Genomic DNA, 19516 nt, shown 5'->3' on the forward strand with positions numbered 1-19516 from the left:
AGCGTACGAAGCAGCTCTGGCCACAGCAGCTACTCTGCTTCTGATTGGCTCTAAAAACGTCAACAACGGCGTTTTTAGAATAGTTACAACTGTTAAAATATTGTTGAAATGAACTTAATCGTAAACTATAGACATGTCCTTACCTCGGACTGCATTTTGCCATTCTCCAGAGATCGTATTCCTTCGTGCCGTTGTTGACGTTTTTAGAACCAATCAGAAGCAGAGTAGCTGCTGTGGCCAGAGCTGCTTCGTACGCTTGCTTATTGACACATAATAAACTCCATACATTTAGAAGCAACCAGAACAACATCATTAACTGTCTCCGACTGCAACTCTGATGGAGAAATGAGGTTAAAACCTGCCCGAGCAGCAGCATGAGCAGCAGGTGGCGCTCTAACACACCCGGACTCTTTAAAGGAGACATCTTATGCCCTTTTTAATAAGTTGGCACGATTGAAAAACATGGTTACAATCACATGTTGCATATTAAGGACTTCTATAAATATCTAAGCCACATTATAGAATAAAATCCACATTTCCATATGTTACGAGTCTGTTTTCTTTAAAACAAACTTTCTAATAACTTTTGAAGGGCGGTCATCAGAGTAACTGCATGTGAAGTGTTGATAAATGTTCTCTTTGTGGATTGGGTGGCAGTCAGAGGCAGAGGCCCTCATCATCTGAATCCAGAGGATGTGACAGATGGAAAGGATGAAAATGTGGAAGTTAAACAGCTTCTGTATCTGATGAGGACAGACATGGTTATCTAAAAGCTGAACAACAAGCTGTAGAGTTAAGCTGTTCAGCTTTTAGAATCAAAAGGTAAGTCTTATTATCGTTATTATTCATATTTCTGTTGTGTTCTTCACTCATCACCTGATACTCACACCTGTTTCTGGTCTGCAGGGAAGGAGGATGGAAGAGCCAAAGATGACCATGTTGGACCGACAGGATTTTTCGTATCTATTGTTGTTGGTTTTAGGATCCATCCATCTATATATGGATATCTGAATAGATAATGTTATGGCACTTTCATTCTAATGGCAGCACATTTCAAATAAAGCTAAATGCTAAAAGCTATACACTCCTTTTGGATTCATTTATAATCGTGATTAATCAGGGAAATCATGTGATTAATTAGATTAAAAAGTTTAATCGTTGCCCAGCCCTGAAAATGACACCTCTTGGGTCTGTCCTACAACAATAGGGTTAGTCCTGAGTGATTATATAAGAACAATTAAAATACAAACAAAAGTGTGAAAACTGGAGTAAAAATCTAACTGACCAGATTCACCGAATGAAAATAAAAAATAAGTCTGAACTTTTTACACAGATAAATGGTTTATGGAATAACACACATTCCCTTTATCTATCATTAATAAAACAATATAATACAACACTGAGGACAGCAGCTACAGTGTCATATGCACGTGTAAAACAACACTATCAGCTAGCTGAGCAACAAAATTTTAAATTTCGACATCCCTAGTCTAAAGAAAAATAAAGTTTTTTATTTCAAGCTGAGCTGCTGCTGGTTTTTATATTAGACATTGTTGCACTAAACTACAAGGTGAAGAATTTGTTTATGACTTGATTACTTTTGTTGTCCACGCTGCCTCACAGAAGTGCTCCGTTTATAAGTGTTAAATGATAAAATAAGTGAATAAAATAAAGAATCAGGGACATCCTGGATCTGTTTCTTTGCCGTTCTTGATTTTTTTAATGTCCTGCAGAAGTATTGGATCGGCAGACACTCAAAATCAAATGACTTTGAGGCAAAAAAAACCTGATCGGGACATCCCTGCTGCTAATGAAAACATGCAGGCTGGTCCACAGCCAGGAAAAGAAGTTCAAACATTGAAAAGGCCCCTACAACACAAACATTAAACATATACTTTATGTGGAAACATACCCGTCAAGAACTTTGTGGACACAGTCCTTGGTGCTCTTCCCACCAATTTTGGCCATTTTCTTCACCTGTTGAAATAAGAACATGATAAAAATCAAAGTCAAGTGTATTTATATAGCACATTTCATGTACAAAACAGTTCAAAGTGCTTTACATAAAATAAAAGCGTTGCAGCAGGGAGTGGAAGAAGCATTAAAAATACATAAAATAACAAAGAGAAACACATAAAATAATTTAAATGAATTTAAAAACAGGCAACAGTCTAGATAAGTTCAAAGATATTTCATGCATAGACACATGAGAACAGAAATGTCTTTAACCTGGATTTAAAAATGTCTCCATTTGGTGAAAGTTTAATCTCCACTGGCAGTTTGTTCCACTTGTTTGCAGCATAACAGCTAAATGCTGCTTCTCCATGTTTAGTCTGGACTCTGGACTGGACCAGCTGGCCTGAGTCCTTGGATCTAAGAGCTCTGCTGGCTTTATATTCTCTGAACACATCACAGATCGGGAATGAGATCCTTCCCCAAGTGGAGGAGTTCAAGTATCTCGGGGTCTTGTTCACGAGTGAGGGACGAATGGAGCAGGAGATTGACAGACGGATCGGTGCGGCGTCTGCAGTGATGCGGGCTCTGCACCGGCCCGTCGTGGTGAAGAAGGAGCTGAGCCAGAAGGCGAAGCTCTCGATTTACCGGTCAATCTATGTTCCTACCCTCACCTATGGTCACGAGCTGTGGGTAGTGACCGAAAGAACGAGATCACGAATACAAGCGGCCGAAATGAGTTTCCTCCGCAGGGTGTCTGGGCTCTCCCTTAGAGATAGGGTGAGAAGCTCGGTCATCCGGGAGGGGCTCGGAGTAGAACCGCTGCTCCTCCGCATCGAGAGGAGTCAGATGAGGTGGCTCGGGCATCTTGTGAGAATGCCTCCTGGACGCCTCCCCGGTGAGGTGTTCCGGGCCCGTCCCACTGGGAGGAGGCCCGGGGGAAGACCCAGGACACGTTGGAGAGACTATGTTTCTCGGCTGGCCTGGGAACGCCTCGGGGTCCCCCCAGAAGAGCTGGAGGAAGTGGCCGGGGACAGGGACGTCTGGGTCTCTTTGCTCAAGCTGCTGCCCCCGCGACCCGATCCCCGGACCAGCGGAAGATAATGGATGGATGGAGATCACAGATTGTAAACCATCAGCAGGCTTTTAAAATCTATTCTGTGACTGACTGGAAGCCAGAGTAACGATTTTAAAGCTGCTGTGATGTGTTCAGATCTCTTAGTCCGGGTTAAAACTCCAGCAGCAGCGTTCTGGATGAGCTGCAGATGTTTAATGCTCTTTTTGGGAAGTCCAGTTAAAAGAGCATTACAGTAATGGAGTCTGCTGGAGATGAATGCATGGATGAGTTTCTCCTGGTCTGTTTGGGAGAGGAAACCTTTAATTCTGTTGATGTTTCTGAGGTGGTAAAAAGCTGCCTTGGTGACAGCTTTGATGTGGCTGCTGAAAGTCAGATCTGAGTCTATCAACACTCCGAGGTTACCAACTTGATAAAGTCGAAATGTTGGTATCGGAACAACACGACTTCAGACTTGTAAAACCTACCAGGGTATCAAAGGCTTCTTTGTCTCACAGCCGTTGCTCCTCTTTCTCGAAATCCTCCATTGAGTCCATCCTCTCAATGCAGACTGGAGAGGTAGGCTGTGCCATCTTGTACTGATTCCGGAGGTCGACCGGTAAACCCAAGACCTTCTTCTGGAACACTGAAATAAATGAGCACATTTGTTGGTTACAATGGTTACCTCCAATCTGAATAGCTAGGCTAGCTAGCTGTTTCACATTGTTTTTGTAATCAGCTTCAGTGTTTGTCATTAAATCAAACATAGTTTTTCTTTTTAAAGTTCAAATGTTATCTGACCTGATAGAAAGAAGCCACTCGACTGTTTTCATTTCCAGAGGCTGAAACACATCCAAATCAGCCTGTAACCATCATGTTGTCAATGCAACACATTACCGTGCTTTAAGTTGTCATCAGTGCTCACATGCATCGTCTGGGATAGCTGTGTCCTGAATGGGCTGCAGCTTTTCCAATGGAGCAGGGTAGTTGGGCAGCTCGACACCTAGAGGTTAGTAAATGTAAATGTACTTTATTTCTACAGCCCTTTACAGACAATCCTAACGGTGTACCAAAGTGCTTTACAGCAGGTAATAAATAAAGAGAAGAAGAAGTAAAAACAATAAAAGAACAGCGAAAGCAATAAAATAAAACAAAATCAAATAAGATAAAAGTGTCATCATACTACTGGAAATTAAAAGCAATCCTAAATGAGTAGGTTTTTAGCCTAGATTTGAAGAGGCCCAGGTCAGAAATAAGACGCTGCTGGACGGGGAGCTTATTCCAGAGATTAAGTAGAACAAAACAAAGAAACATGCTCATCTCCAACATTTTTATCAAATTTAAGAGTTTTGAAACTGGAATTTCAAATTCATTGTAGAAAGTTATTACCCCTGACACAGGAAGGCATATAGAGACATTTTAAAACATCTTCGTGGTCACTTTATTGATAATTAATTCATATTATTTTTACTCAATCTTGAATAAAAATTTATTTAAAAAAATAAAATCCCCTCCCTGCCTCAAGGACAAGTACTCACTCATCTTCATTTTGACTTTTACATGTTATGACCTTAAATATATCAAAGATATTTAAACTTTAATTAAGATATGAAATAGTACGATATAAAATACAATAGCTTAAATTATATTATTGTATAGCCGATGCCAGGTCATTAAACCAGTATGTCAGTTGAGTCTGTTACTGGGTTGTCTGTAATGATTTTTAAGATCCAGGAAGTGTCAGTATTGAGCAACACAGTATTGACCCAGCATCACTACAGTTTGGGATGATGTAACTACACTGGCTGCATGAGATACACCTCTTGTTTTTACATCTGTTCATAATTTTCAATAACTCTAACAATAACTCCTCTCTGTGTGTTTACTGTCAAGTCTGCAACACGGGTGCACTTTAAATGTTTGAGTGAATATCCAACTTAAAACTAACTTCACTGAAGTGCGAACCCCCACCTGATGGCTGTGTCTAGGGTTGCCAACCGTCCCTTGAAAAACGGAATCATCCCGTATTTAGAAACAAATGTACGGGTCCCGTATTGAGCTGAAAAAGGACGCACTTTGTCCCGTATTATTGTGAGAATCAAAAATAGTCCATCAAATGTCAGTGGAATAAATGAATAACACGGCGCTTTATATGAAAATGTAAGGTAAACTTGCTCCCCCGCCCTCTCCTGCTCTGTGACCAATGAGCTGACAGCACATTCATAAAGGAGTACGACAATACGGAATCCCGCTCATCTCATTGGTCGAGGTTGCCTAGCTGCGAAGATGGCGGAAGACAACAAAGCAGCATGGCTGACCGTGACAGTGGCACAGACGCCGGCACTGCTGCGTTAGAGTTCTCGGACAGTACTCCTCCTCAGCATCCCATCTTCCACTGGGTTTGTGGAGAGGATTTTCTCTTTTATGAAGAACAAGTGGACGGATGTGCGGAACAAATGTTCCACTGAATTAATCAAAGGTGAGCTCATTGTGAGCCTCAATTTTTAAATGTCTTGCTCAGAGTTTTACTCTGCAGCACTCAAAGACAAACAGCTCCTTGCTGCAGCAAGAGCTCAGAGGAAGTACAGATGGAAAAAGAAGCGTTGAGTTGCGCATTAAGTTCATAAGTTCTATTTTTAAATATGTTTACAAGTTAACAAGTCTGTTTGCACTTTTGTTATTGTCTATCTATTGTTTTATATTTATTTATACAGTTTTAAGTTTCAGACAGATTTCTGTTTAAGAAAGATATTTATCTTATTCAGTTTATTTTGTTATTTTGTAATAAAGTACATTTCTGGTTAAACATTTGTTTTCCATGTGTTTATATCACTCAAAAATATGCATTTAATTCAATTCAGGTTCGAATTAAATACAGGGCATCTGCACATTTTTTATCAAAAAATTTAATGACTTTTAAGACCTTTTTAAGACCTCTAAGAATAAAAATTAAGACCATTACCACGGCAAAAATATATATAAAAACTACACTCTAGGCTGTTCGGTGTTGAAAAAAAGTCCAGTGTGAAATGTGTGCTTCAGTGATACTGAATCAGTGTGTCAACATGATCGCATAAGATTTGAACGCACAAGGGAACACCACACACTACAGGACAATCATGCCCAATTGTCTCTGCGAAGGAGTGTGTTTTCGCTGCCGTTTGTCTGTCTGTTTGTCTGAGGCTCTGAGCAAAATAAATCCATAATTGAACCTAATATTCGAGTTATGTCTACTGTGCTTTTACAACTAGCAAAACAATTTTACTACCCAAGTTAACTTAAACCAGAACTTTGGACAACTCACGTGAAGCACAGACTATGGACAGTGACTTTGCATTGCATAAACCACACAACAAAATTTAATCTCCTTCGGGATTAATAAAGTATCTCCAATCTAATCAAATAAATAAAAACGAGCACAGACCGCTCATACAGTCAATGGCACGTACCCATAGAAAAAATACACACTCACCCACACATCACACAACCTGACTATCAGTAACCTACACAAACCCACACACATAATGGCTCGGCGGCCAGCAATCGGATAAACCAATGAAGTGAATCAATCCTGTGAAAGAATGAAAACAAGTGAATGAAACCTGCACTCACCCATTATGAAGTTAACTCTGCCAGCCCCATAATCTTCCCCCTGCTCAGCTAACTCCTTGACGTCGGGTATGTTTGGTAACGTTACTGCGGCCAGCATTGGCAACTAGGCTGCTAGACTTGCTAAATCGGTAAGCATTAGGCTACTGAAGAAAGCTAGTCTTTTTAGCTACGTTATATTTTCATCTTTCTTCTCGGCTATAAGTTAACCTTTGTTTACGGCCACTGGCCCTAACCTGACGCGCTAGCTGTCAAATCACCGGAAGTTTTCACCGGAAGTACTGGCGCACACACAAAACGTCAGCAGTCGCCATTATTGTGCACGGAGCGATAGAAAATCGTCTCTCCAGACATATCTTTCTTTCATTTCGCCCAGATGAAATTTAATGCCACTCTTCGAAAATCGGCGAAATTTAAGACATTTTAAGACCTTAAAAAAAGTATTTTTTATTTAAGACTTTTTAATACTTTTTAAGGATCCGCGGAGACCCTGAAATAGTTAAAAAATAATTTCACTTACAAAAAAAATAGCCACGCCAGGAAGGGTGAAGGCAATCGGGTCGGCCGTTCCTGCCAATGAGGTGTCCCTTTTTTTTTTTTTTTAAGGAGTTGGCAACCCTAGCTGTGTCTGCAGCGCGATGCTAACTTCGGCTAACGGTAGCAGTTAGCATCCGCCGCTAACCCCCGCTTCCCAGCTCACAAAAAACTCTCTACCTTTACGACTACACACATAAACACGTCGTAACATCGTATGTGTTATATTAACCCCTTCAGACCCTGCGTCCATTGGAATGGACATGACATATTTCTGTCTCTAAACCAATAAATACTCTGTAATTTAATGATACCAGCAGTGCATGTCACTGATTGGATCCTGATTATCCAATCAAAATCATTTCATGACATTGAGCAAGCTCTGAGAGAGTGGTAGACATCAGACAAGACAAGCATGGCTGAGCGATTGCAGAGAGGGAAGAGTAAGTGTCCATTTTCAATCAAAAATATCAATTTATGTTCATGCTGGCCAAATAAATTTGTTCTCAGTATAATTGTAACAGTTACAAGTGATAATATTTGAAGTTATTTTGAATATATATCATATCATTAATTCATAGGATTTTTTTCAAAGTCTGATGTCCATTGCAATGGACATCAGGAGTTGGGCGGGTTCAGCTAACACTAAAATGTTTAGTGTCAGTATGTAAAGATACAACGTATCTGTAAGTTTTTAATTTTCATACAGTTTACTATGGGAAAAACAGATTTTTCAGGTAATCTTATCTGCAGTCACACATCTATTGTGATCATGTGCATGTTCAGATTGCTTTATTTCTGTATCTTCTTGCAGGCTCCAGGTTTTACTGGTGATGACCTCACTACTGTTCCCTACCAACTCTATGATACACCATAAAGTTAATGTGCATGTTAAAAACTGTACACAGACTCAAAACCATGCAAACATCCAGTTCCAGATGTTTAGGTCATACCATATTGGTTACCATGTGGAAAAACTCAGCATTATTTTCCTTGTTTTTATGACATTTTACGCCCATTTTGTCGTGGCGTCCATTGGAATGGACATGAAAAAATACTATTAAAAAACATGAGATATCAAAAATGTGTTTTTTGCACTTTGTTTTTATGTTGGAGAGGAGTCAGAATCAGTTTGAAAAAAAATTTTTTTTTCAGCCAAAAAAATGCAGGTCTGAAGGGATTAACGTTGTCCACCGCTCTATGTATTGATTTTTCGCCAGCTTAGTTGTAAACAAATGGTCCTGTTCACAAGGTAACGTTAGCAGGTGCAATGCTAATTGTAGCGACAACAAGGTTTGAAGTAGATTAACACAACAAAGCTAAAGCTAAAGCTGACCGACGCGTCAGCCGTCCATTGGGGAGTTTATTGGAACAAACCGTCACAGCAAATGTGCATACAGAATGTTACAAAATGTCCGCAGAGTTTGCTTCGCGACACCTTCTTATACCGTCTTATCATAACAAGCGTACGTGGCCCTCTCTGGAGGCGCCTAGCTTTCGCCGTAACCATAAACAATCTCATTCTAACTATCAACAATCTTCATATGAACCAGTCAACAAGGCACACGATGTAATTCTGACATGTCAAGAGAATGTCATGACATTATTCTCCCATATAGTCCCCCCTGAAATCACTTATCAGTGATTTAATAAAGAAATAATCTAAAAATGAAAGAAAATCATCCCACATAGTTAATTAAGAATTAGTTAACATAATCAACACTAAATTATTCTAATAATTCTACAATCTCAAACGAAGGGAACATTTGCAAATAAATTAAACCGAATATATATACGCACCCGAATCACATCCAATGATTAAATGAATTCAACAATAACACAAATTTAAAGGGATAATCCGGAGTAAAATGCGCTTTAGGTCAATTTACGGGATGTTGGGAGTACATACGTTGAGTTGACATCAAAATCATTTAATTCTGATGTGTTTTGAGAATTTTGATTTGACCGTTTTCAGCCAAAAGACGTTAGCCTGGAGGAGAGTGGGGCATATGGTATCGCTGCTACAAAACGCTATTTTTACACCTCTTCTACAGCTCCAAACAACATAACACTTACATGGTAGTGAGTAGAGGGTCCCTAAAGCCAAACCGAAGTGTCCCGAGGTCTTCATGTGGTCGGATAGAGAGTCCAGAATGAATTTAAAACCAGCCAGTCTCTTTCCGGAAATGCTCCTGCTGCAGCTGGCATCTTCAGCGTAAAGTCCGTATAGTAGAGAGCCGAGTGTGGAGTAACACGCTCTGGAAATTCACAATTTCGTAGCCGTTTTTTTTTTTACAAACATAGTCCAGTATTTCTTTCGAAAGCCAGGATAGGAACGAACACGCACCATAACTCCAAAAGTTTGCTCCGCTGTTTGTTCAACAATCTGCTCACACACCTCTCCTTCTTCTGTGATGGTCACTCCAGTCACGCAAAAGACGTCTTCCGTAAACAGGAGGCTAGGTCACGCGAGACGTAAGGTCACGTGACATTTTATGAAATTCCAACCTGTTAGTAAGCTAGGCTTTGCTGTTGCATACAACTTCATTTCACTTTCGAAAGAAATACTGGACTATGTTTGTAAAAAAAAAACGGCAACGAAATTGTGAATTTCCAGAGCGTGTTACTCCACAGTCGGCTCTACTATACGGACTTTACGCTGAAGATGCCAGCTGCAGCAGGAGCATTTCCGGAAAGAGACTGGCTGGTTTAAATTCATTCTGGACTCTCTATCCAACCACATGAAGACCTCGGGACACTTCTGTTTGGATTTAGGGACCCTCTACTCACTACCACATAAGTGTTATGTTGTTTGGAGCTGTAGAAGAGGTGTAAAAATAGCGTTTTGTAGCGGCGATACCATATGCCCCACTCTCCTCCAGGCTAACGTCTTTTGGCTGAAAACGGTCAAATCAAAATTCTCAAAACACATCAGAATTAAATGATTTTGATGTCAACTCAACGTATGTACTCCCAACATCCCGTAAATTGACCTAAAGTGCATTTTACTCCGGATTATCCCTTTAAACATTGCCATCACACTTGTCCACTGTTCGCAGTACATAGGAGCGAAAAACCCACCGGCTGCTACTTTCGTAACTCATGTTCTTATCTTGGGAAAACTCACCTACGACCCCACCCCACTTGGCGACCGACCACTTTACCAAAGGTCGCACTCCGAACAGTTGACTAACACAACTGGCAATGGACATATTAGTGATCAGTTCTGATTGATAATACACATAGACTGAATACACCACCATCAAATCAATTAATCACAGTTTTGTACCACGTACAATACATAAAATTATGGATTATCACACAATCATAGTAATAAAAAGCAATGTAATGCCGCTCTTCCAGTCCCGTCCCATCTCCCGTACTCTGGTGTCGTCTGCTTCTGGCCGAACATCCGTCCGGCTGGGTCTGGAACTGCTAAGCTAACTCTGGGAGGAGAGGTCGCCAGTACGTCACTCCCAATCAAAGAGATCTTCAGCATCTCTTCTCCCTATCAGACTAAATTTGGTTCCACCCTTGAGGAAAGAATCTTGTGAACCGTCCGTTGATAACCTTCATTCGTTGGCCCGCTCTGCCATGCGTTGGTCCCTGGACTCGCATGGTCATCTGCCTCCAGATTCCTCCCACTGTTCGTTTGAACATCACTTGCAGCAAACACCTTCTCAGAATGGGTATAATGCAACACACCAATAGGGAGACCTTTATCACTATCAACAATATTGCTATTCCCGCTTTAACTGTCATCGCTCCCCCTTCTCCCAAAATCCCAAACAGACCAGTCCACCACCGTTCACCTCCACCAGCATCACACGTCAGCTCCTCTTCCAGTTCTCCGAACTTCTTCACGGCCATTGTAAACGTCCCACCAGCTGCAGTGTTCCCGGGTATAAATGTACAACATTTTCCCCAACCAACTGGCAAACACCACTCTTCCCTTCTAATATCCATTCTAAAACTTGTCTGTTCTACCAAGCCATCATACTCGTGTAGTTAAGAATTCTCTGTTGGTTGTAGTATATGTAATTAATCCACTCCACATTTTTGTTAATCGTGATCCACGGCAAAATAGACTCAAATCCAGCTGCAATCTCCCTGCGTGCTTTGAACTTGAAAGGAACCGCTTTCGGCTGCCATATTGCATCCAAGTAAACGTGCTTATCCCTGATGTAGTCATCACTAGATCTTTTAACTCTCCCTTTTTCCACATCCAAACCTCGCTTCTCGTTTACCTTGTCATACACTAACACAACTGATGTGTTCCTCCTCACCAGTGCCCAAAGACCTATCCACCTGTTGGGTAACACATTTAACAAAACATCATTTCCACACATCCAGTAACTCTCAGCTATTGGGTGTGTCTTATCCCCAAAAAGATATAGCGTTAAAATGATCATTTCTATATTTTCACATTATTGGTCCAAATAAATAAATCCTAATAAATATTGGTTTCATTTAACAGTAGTATTACCTACGTGAGTTCCAAAAGCATTCCAACTCACCATCGTAATCTACTCTATCATCAGTGGGAGGCCCATCCTGTGATGTACTATGATTAAATTCCGCACAAGAAGACTCCAATTTGTGGCCCTCCCTTATTTTGAAAACAATTCCGTAATTTATTTGGCCCAAACATCAACCTGCACTTAATACCACACATAGGAAACAATAACCATTTATCCTCTCCCGATGTGAACCTACCTTCTCTGCATTCCCGTTGCTGGACCACTGCACAGTCCCTGAAGGTGTGTGGCTCTGGAACAACAACAGGCAATGCTCCTGGAGCGTCTGCGCATATGAGACACTCTGTCGCTGTCAGTTCTCTCGTAGTGTACCATGCCCATCTATTAGAGATGCGCGGATGACGTATTTTCCCATCCGCAACCGCTGCAAAAAAATATATATCCGCCCGCTATCCATTTGCACAAACATTTTTTCACCGATTTTCAAAACCGAACCTGCCCGCCATCCGCCGATAGGTGTAGGTCTATTGAAGGTGCCTTGGCTATTTGTATCGGCTTTTTCAAACAGCGTAGTTCATTATATCTGGTCAATAAGTCCGCCTACTACTATGTAGTGGATAATAGTGCTGTCAAAATCACTCCCAAGTGCTAAATTGAACACCTTTAAGACACACAGCCGTCACAAGCGATTGAATTCCTTCCAAGGCATTCACACTATCACTAGTTACAGGTTAGCATACCCTACGTCTCCCCACTTGTATGTGAAACATTAATACAGAATATAACTATATAGTTCTACATTTTGGATTAACCGATCTATTTCCAAGCATCACACGACCCTTCCATCACCTTGAAAATGTGCATTCCACTGTCGTTTTGACATGTCTGAATTGAAATACTATTTGCAGCTATATTTCACACTCCATCAAGAAAAAAGTAAAACATGATGAGCACGGGCACACGGTTTTGAGTGTACGAATTTTTTTAAAGAATCTAGACAACAAAGTCCGTCTACATAGCACGATAAATCCATCCTTTAGCGCAAATGTTCCCAACCTACTTCAGAGAATGTAAAACAACTTCAAAGCACATAGTCTAAGCCCAAATCAACATGCCACGGCGGGCAAAATGAATAACCAGATGGCCTACCTTAAAACGCTGTCTTGATCACAGGATTCTTCCAATTATTCCACTTTAATCCACACGGTTTAACGCACCCAACACTGCTAGCAAGCAACGTAGAACTAGGGTCCTATGTGCTAACTGTAGGCCATGAATGGCCTTAGTAACGGACACAAACAAACGAGAAGACCTACGCAGGAAATCTAAAACGTGGTTTTGTTTTATACTGTTTGTAATGTATGTTTTCGTTCGTTACCTTTGGAAAATTATGTTTGTTTGTTTTTTTTTTTGTTTTTTTTTTAGTGCTTCAACCGCAACCCGCCCGAATTTAATTACAATACGACTTTTCGGAGTGTCATCCGCCCGATCCGCGGTTCATCCGCGGGCTCCGTGGATTCAACCGCCAACCGCGCATCTCTACCATCTATACCACATATTCTGGGCTGCCTTAATCCATCTTCCACAGTTACACTGTTTCCCAGACTCTACCTGTGCATGTACACTCCGTCTGTTCTTGGATTAACATGATTATTCTGTCCTGTAGTGCTAATGGTACCAAGTCCCCCTAGACTCTCACGAGAAATCTTTCTATTCTTACAACCATTGTGAACAACTTCTTCTGACCCGAGGACAACATGATCTTACCAGATTGCCCCTTTGTCGTCGCGTCCAGAGGCGGTGATTTGGTCGTCTCCTCCTCCGGACCCATGATCCACACTTCCTCACACTTCCTCACACTTCCACCAACCTTTATTCCCACGTACTTAAATTCACGCTTAACCGATTCCTCTTCACGACTAGCTCTAGTGTGTATTGCTGGCAAAGTTCGTGGCGTGGCATGGTCTGAGTGGGTGTGTATTGTTGCATCATACTCATCCGACCCAGGCTGGCTACTTCCCTGCGGGGTGGCTCCATCACGGGACCCTTCCAGCCTCTCCTGTCTGCGGGATCCCGTCCAACATCTCCAGGCTTCGTTCTCCTTAGCCCATGCTGTCGGCCAACACCCACACCTGGATGCTCATAAGTGTCAGAAATCTTAACCTCTTCCTTTTGTTCATCCTTTCCCTCGGACTTAACTAATTTTTTTTAAATTAATTAATTAATTAATTTAATTTACTTTAATTTAATGACCACACAGCCAAGCTGGTGGAATTTGTTTACAGTACAGCTCTTTGTACAGGTTCCAACATAACATTGAACATATAGTATGACATACATACAAACAGACACATACATACGTCACACATAAATACATAAATACATAAGGGTCATACATAATTCATATCAACAACAGTCCTCAGCGACAGCATAAGATAGACAGTCCTCAGTGTTTGGAGTTCAGAAGAGTTATTGCTATGGGAATGAAACTGTTTTTGAAGCGGGTTGTTCTAGAAGTGACTGTCCTGTAACGCCTCCCAGAGGGCAGTAGCTGGAAGGCGTAGTGTACCGGGTGAGTGATGTCGGAAATGATCTTGTGCGCCCTGCGTAGTGTCCGTTTGTGGTGGAGTGATTCAAGGGATGGAAGGGGTGAACCGATGATTTTGGATGCTCTGTTGATGATGCGTTGTAGTTTCTTCCGGGAGAGTGTATCGAGACTGCCGAATCAGACTGTGATGGATGTGGTGAGGATGCTTTCAACGATGGCTGTGTAGAAACGGAGCAGGAGATGGGACCTTACTCTGAACTTCTTGAGCTGTCGGATATGGAAGAGTCTTTGCTGGGCTTTTTTTGTAGATGTGGTCTGAGTTGTGTCTTTAGTCCGAACCTTAGTGCAGTGATTCAAATGGTACCATGTGTTGCTACCTTCCATTCGAACTGCTGTTGACGTTGCTCGCACCATTGTGTACGGCCCTTTTCGTCTTGGCTCAAGCCACTTCCTTCGGAACACCTTGATGTGCACCTGGTCGCCTGGCACCACTGGCCTCTCAACCAGCTGTTCGAGACCTGAGTCTCTGGACTCCTCCTGTAGATAGATTGTTCTGTGGATTGCAGTTAATTGCTTCATGTAAACTGTCCACTCTGTTTGCACCTGCTCAAGTGGGGGCCCTTTAAAGGGACCTGTCAACTGAGGTGCCGGCATGGGTCGACCCGTTAGCATTTATGCGGTGTTAGTGCGTGACTCTATGAGTCTGCATACGAAAGCTCATTAGTACAAGCGGCAAAGCATCTAGTTTAGTTTAGTTGAAGCACAGATTCAATTCAATTTCACTTTCCAGGTTCCATTGATCCTCTCAACCATCCCTTGACTCTGTGGATGATAAACAGCCCCACAGCGCTGCTTGATTCGCAGCTGCTGCAGAATGCCTCTTGCAACTCCCTAAACAAACACTGAAACATTAGAGCTACTCTCTGATGGAATGACAAACAGATGAATCAATTCTCTTACCAAAAATCTTTACGACTATTTATCCAATATGTATGACCAATATCCTTGTGATGGTGCGACCTCTGGCTCCAGTGACACCATTGGTGCCAAAACAGCAAGCTGGCACTTTGATGCTAATTTCGCTGCTTCATCAGCCGCGTTATTACCTTTACTGACCATTTCGTTACCTTTACGATTATTTGACACTTTTATCACTGCCAGCTTTGCGAGGAGCATCATGACTGCAATCAGCTCCTTCATTTGGACATCATGTCGCCCTGGACTTCCGTCTGACCTCCTGAACCCTCTCTGCTTCAAAACTGCTTCAAACAAATAGCAAATATCATGAGCATATGCAGAATCTGTGTATAAATTTGTAACCTTACCTTTCCCGTGTAGACATGTTTCCGTTAATGCCTTCAGTTCAGCCAACTGTGCCGAACATGGCTGTTCACCCTTCCCAGCTTTCACCGTCACAAAGTTTCCGCCTTCCTGTTTCACAACTGCAAAACCTACATGATTACCCAAATGATCTCTGAAACATGAACCATGCACAAAGTAGGTGACATCAGCCTGCCCAAGCGGAGTTGCTTCTAAGTCAGGTCTCAGTTTAATGTATCTCACAGCTTCTGCCACACGCTCATGTGGTTCTCCTTCAAACTCACGTGGAATGACATCCGCAGATCCCGATGTAGTACCCTGCTGTATTCTCACATCTGGATGTGTCAAAAGATGCACAACCTGCAAACATCCTGTCCGAGTCACAACATACCTACTCTGATTTATTAGTTCTGAAATCTTATGGTGTCCATTGGAGACATATGAACAATGGCTTCTAGTGCTGGGCGGTATGACCAAATATACATATCACGGTATTTTTTCATGGTATCACGGTTTCACGGTATATCACGGTATTTTTTTTTCATGCATAATTAGGTGTTCACAGCATTTTCTACAGATTGAGAACAGAATCAAAAATTAAAATAAAAATTCTTCAAAATAATTCCTTCGTTAATAATTGGTCACACAGAACTTTATTGTATTAATATTCACATCTTCATTGTAAACAAATTAATAACATAGCTAATTACACTGGTCGGACTGTTCAGCTGTTTCAGACTGATACCTCCGGTTCAGGCTGGTCCTCATCCTCAACACGCACGTCTCTCTTTCAATCGCGGAAAATATTTTTCAATACTCATCTGGATTGAAGCAGCAAACATTCAGTGTAAGAGTTTAAAAAAACTACTTTATTTGATTCACAGCTGCTAGTGTTTAGACCTCGACAACCCAACTACATTTTTTTTTTACGGCAAACTTGTGACTAGTTAACTTTATAAAGAAGGCGTAATCGCTTGTTTGCTATGGGTCGGGTCGGGACGGGACAACATTGTATTCAAAATATAAAATATTTTTATAGGACTTTTTAATGGGAGCTAATCTAACGCGGCGCTGAAGCTAGCAAGCTTCCATGCTTCCCAGGGATGATCTCGCTGATGGAGACACACGCGGTGTGCACGGAGGGGAGGGACTGTGTGTGTGTGTGAGTAGGCTATGCGAGAGAGACGCATGACTGACAGAGAGGAGGGAGAGCAGGGAAAGGAAATGCAGCTTAACGAATACGAGTATTTTTTAAATAGCGTTAAAAATAGACAGTAAACATGCGTGTTTAGAAGCGCAACACTGGAAAGGGTCCCGTCTCAAACAATGTCGCGCGACGCAGCGTTCCCCCCCTTGTGTAATCAAATACACCGGTATGGCGGTATATTAAAAATTCATATCATAACAAAATTATAAACCGGTATTCGGTGTGAACCGGTATACCGCCCAGCACTAATGGCTTCTCATAGTCTAGTGTTGCCCGTTTTGGATGACTTTTTCTAATTTTGTTTCAAACTTTCAAAGGCTAACTTAGCCTCGGTTGTCCTCTCCAGTTGTGCTTCCAACCTTTGATCTTTGGATTTTTCATGTTTCCTTCCAGAGGAGACAAATTTTATTGCATAATCCTCCCAAGAAAAAGATCATACTTGTTTTATTTTAATTTTATTCATTAATACATTTATTTATTTTGGACATGGCGCTTTAGTTACTCCCTCCAAGTGGGATGGAGAGATATCAGTAGTTCCCTATGGGCTAAATAGATACTCTAATTTAGGCTATCAATGCTAAAATTTAAATTAGAAACTTTGTTCCGTTCAAATTTTAGAACTTCGTAATAGTGGCACATTTAAATTTTAAATTCAGAAACTTTGTTTTGTTGTGTCCTAGTAACAGTGACCTATTTAAATTCAAGTTTTAGAAACTTAGTAGTCGTGACACATTTAACTTAAAAACTTTGTTTTGTTTTGTAATGATGACACACCTGAGGGCGGTTTTTAAACCCTTTTGAGTACGTCCGCTGTAAGTGTACTTCTTACCTCTATATGTCAATGTAAACCAATACTGGGATTCCTCTGCCAGAGGAACGCCTTGGACCTGCCGGGCCACTTGCTCCGCCCCGCAGGGACTGGCCACGGTCCTGCCGAACACTCGGGTTTCTCGGTGCTTTCGGACAGCTATAAAACAAAGTGTCCCCTCTCGCCACAGGCCCAACATGCCCCCGAGGACCTTCGTCCTCCAGGTGCACCTTTTCTTGACCTTTGACAGGGTCGACGATGGACTTGCCCCTGTGATGGCTGTTCAGCGGCCACACTAGCACTGATAACGTGGAGGTGCGTCGCTTACTTAAAAAAATCCGGGTTACTAATTTTGAATTTTAGCCGAATGAATAAATAGACAGCAGGTCTGTGGGCTGTCTGTGGTAGTAGCACGACGAGGACGTCAGTAACACCCACTTTACGACAAAAATTCAAAATTACAGTAACCCGGATTTTTTTAAGTAAGCGACGCACCTCCACGTTATCAGTGCTAGTGTACAGTAATTAATAAATTACAAACAGCATAGTTTGTGCCTATATAACGTTGCCCATAGGAAACCGTTTCATGGCCGAATATCTCAAGAGAGCAGCCAGACGCCTCGCGAATATCTTCGGAACAGCTCCAAATGACCAACAACAAGCAGGGGTGAGTAGAACATCATGTTATAATGTGAAATCAAGGGCCCAATGTCAAAAAACCGGTCTTATCCTTTAATAGCCGCTTTCGGACTTTAGGAACTTTTGGCAGTTCTAATAACCTTTTAATCCGCGGGGCCGTTTTCTCCCGTGTTCGGAGTTTAATAAGTTTTATAATATGTTTAATAATATGTTTAATAAGTTAAACTTACACTGATCTCCTTTGTCTGCAGCGCTCTGCTCTCCTTTCTTCCTTCATGAAATGAAAAAGTATCGTCTCCTGACTCTCTCTGTGAGCTTTACCAGCATCGATATTAGACGCCTGATGTGATTGTCCAGGATTAATATCACCATCATGCAGACCATAAACACGGTGGCCTCCCCGCTCTCCATATTAGCTTCTTGGTGGTGTTTTTTCTACTCTCCTTACTTTTACCGTTTTGTTTTGTGTTTGAATGTAGCTAAACGGCTAACGGCTAACACGTCACTGAAGCAGACGGCTGCGCGCGGCGCATCAGTCCCGACCTGGTCCCGACTCATGTGCGAATGCAGACTGAAACAGTTCCGCTGGGGAAGGATAGTTATCAGAACGAAATTCGAGGAGGGTAGTTCTGATAACTACTTTCTTAGAACGGTCTGTCCGAAAGCGGCTAATGTGTCCCACAGTCAACAGTTTATCCACAGTCTCTTGTTCAAACACTCTTATCCATTTGCTTGCACCTGTGTGAATGTCCGGCAATCGAGCAACCAGCCCCCCTGAGTCGAGCATCTGCCACGGCACATACTGTCCCTGCGTCATTTCTATCAAACTCGGTGCTGACGCTGTTGGACTCTTATGTTCTTCAGAAGATGCCTTTTGAACTGGTGGTGCCAGTTCTGGTGATTTTTGATATTGTGGGAGCTGTCCGATCTGAATTACAGACGGCGTCTGGCTCAGGAGCTCCATGACTGCTTGATGCAGCTATTTGTGGTTCTGGACGTTCATGAGATATTTTAGGATTTTTTATTTCAGAATCTCCTTGTATGTTTACTGCTCCTGGCAGTGTTGGATATAGCTCTGCATTTTCAAAGAAATGTAAAACTTTTAATTCAAGCTCTCTCTTTTCCTGTCTCTTTTTGCTTCTGTCCTTTGGTATGTAAGCTTTAAACATTTGTTCCATAATCTTACAGGCAATTACATTGAAAGTGCCACCTTTTGGCCAGGGTGAGAAATTATTTTTTGTTCGTTTTTCCCATTTTTGAGATATCTTTTTAATATCTTTGGAATGTTCAGGATGTTTGGCACTGATGGTTATTGTTGGTGTTACATCCATTGTTTCACCTTTTTTTTTTTTTTAACAACTCTTGA

At 41.7% G+C, this 19516-nt stretch overlaps 1 long non-coding RNA gene across 2 annotated transcripts in view; it reads right to left on the reverse strand.

The window, feature by feature from the left end:
- Positions 1-424: 424 nt before the first annotated feature.
- Positions 425-19516, reverse strand: part of LOC142388931 (uncharacterized) — a 406360-nt gene continuing 387268 nt past the window's right edge. The window contains exons 2-4 of one of the 2 annotated variants that reach the window (XR_012770351.1): positions 3496-3653; positions 1913-1977; positions 425-1007 (exon numbers count right to left, since the gene is read on the reverse strand). This is a non-coding gene — a long non-coding RNA (uncharacterized LOC142388931). Of the gene's footprint in view, positions 1008-1745; positions 1978-3495; positions 3654-19516 lie in introns of those variants that run through there. The other variant, XR_012770345.1, reaches the window with a different exon arrangement.

Source organism: Odontesthes bonariensis, chromosome 2 (genome assembly GCF_027942865.1).
Source record: "Odontesthes bonariensis isolate fOdoBon6 chromosome 2, fOdoBon6.hap1, whole genome shotgun sequence".
Taxonomy (NCBI): domain Eukaryota; kingdom Metazoa; phylum Chordata; class Actinopteri; order Atheriniformes; family Atherinopsidae; genus Odontesthes; species Odontesthes bonariensis.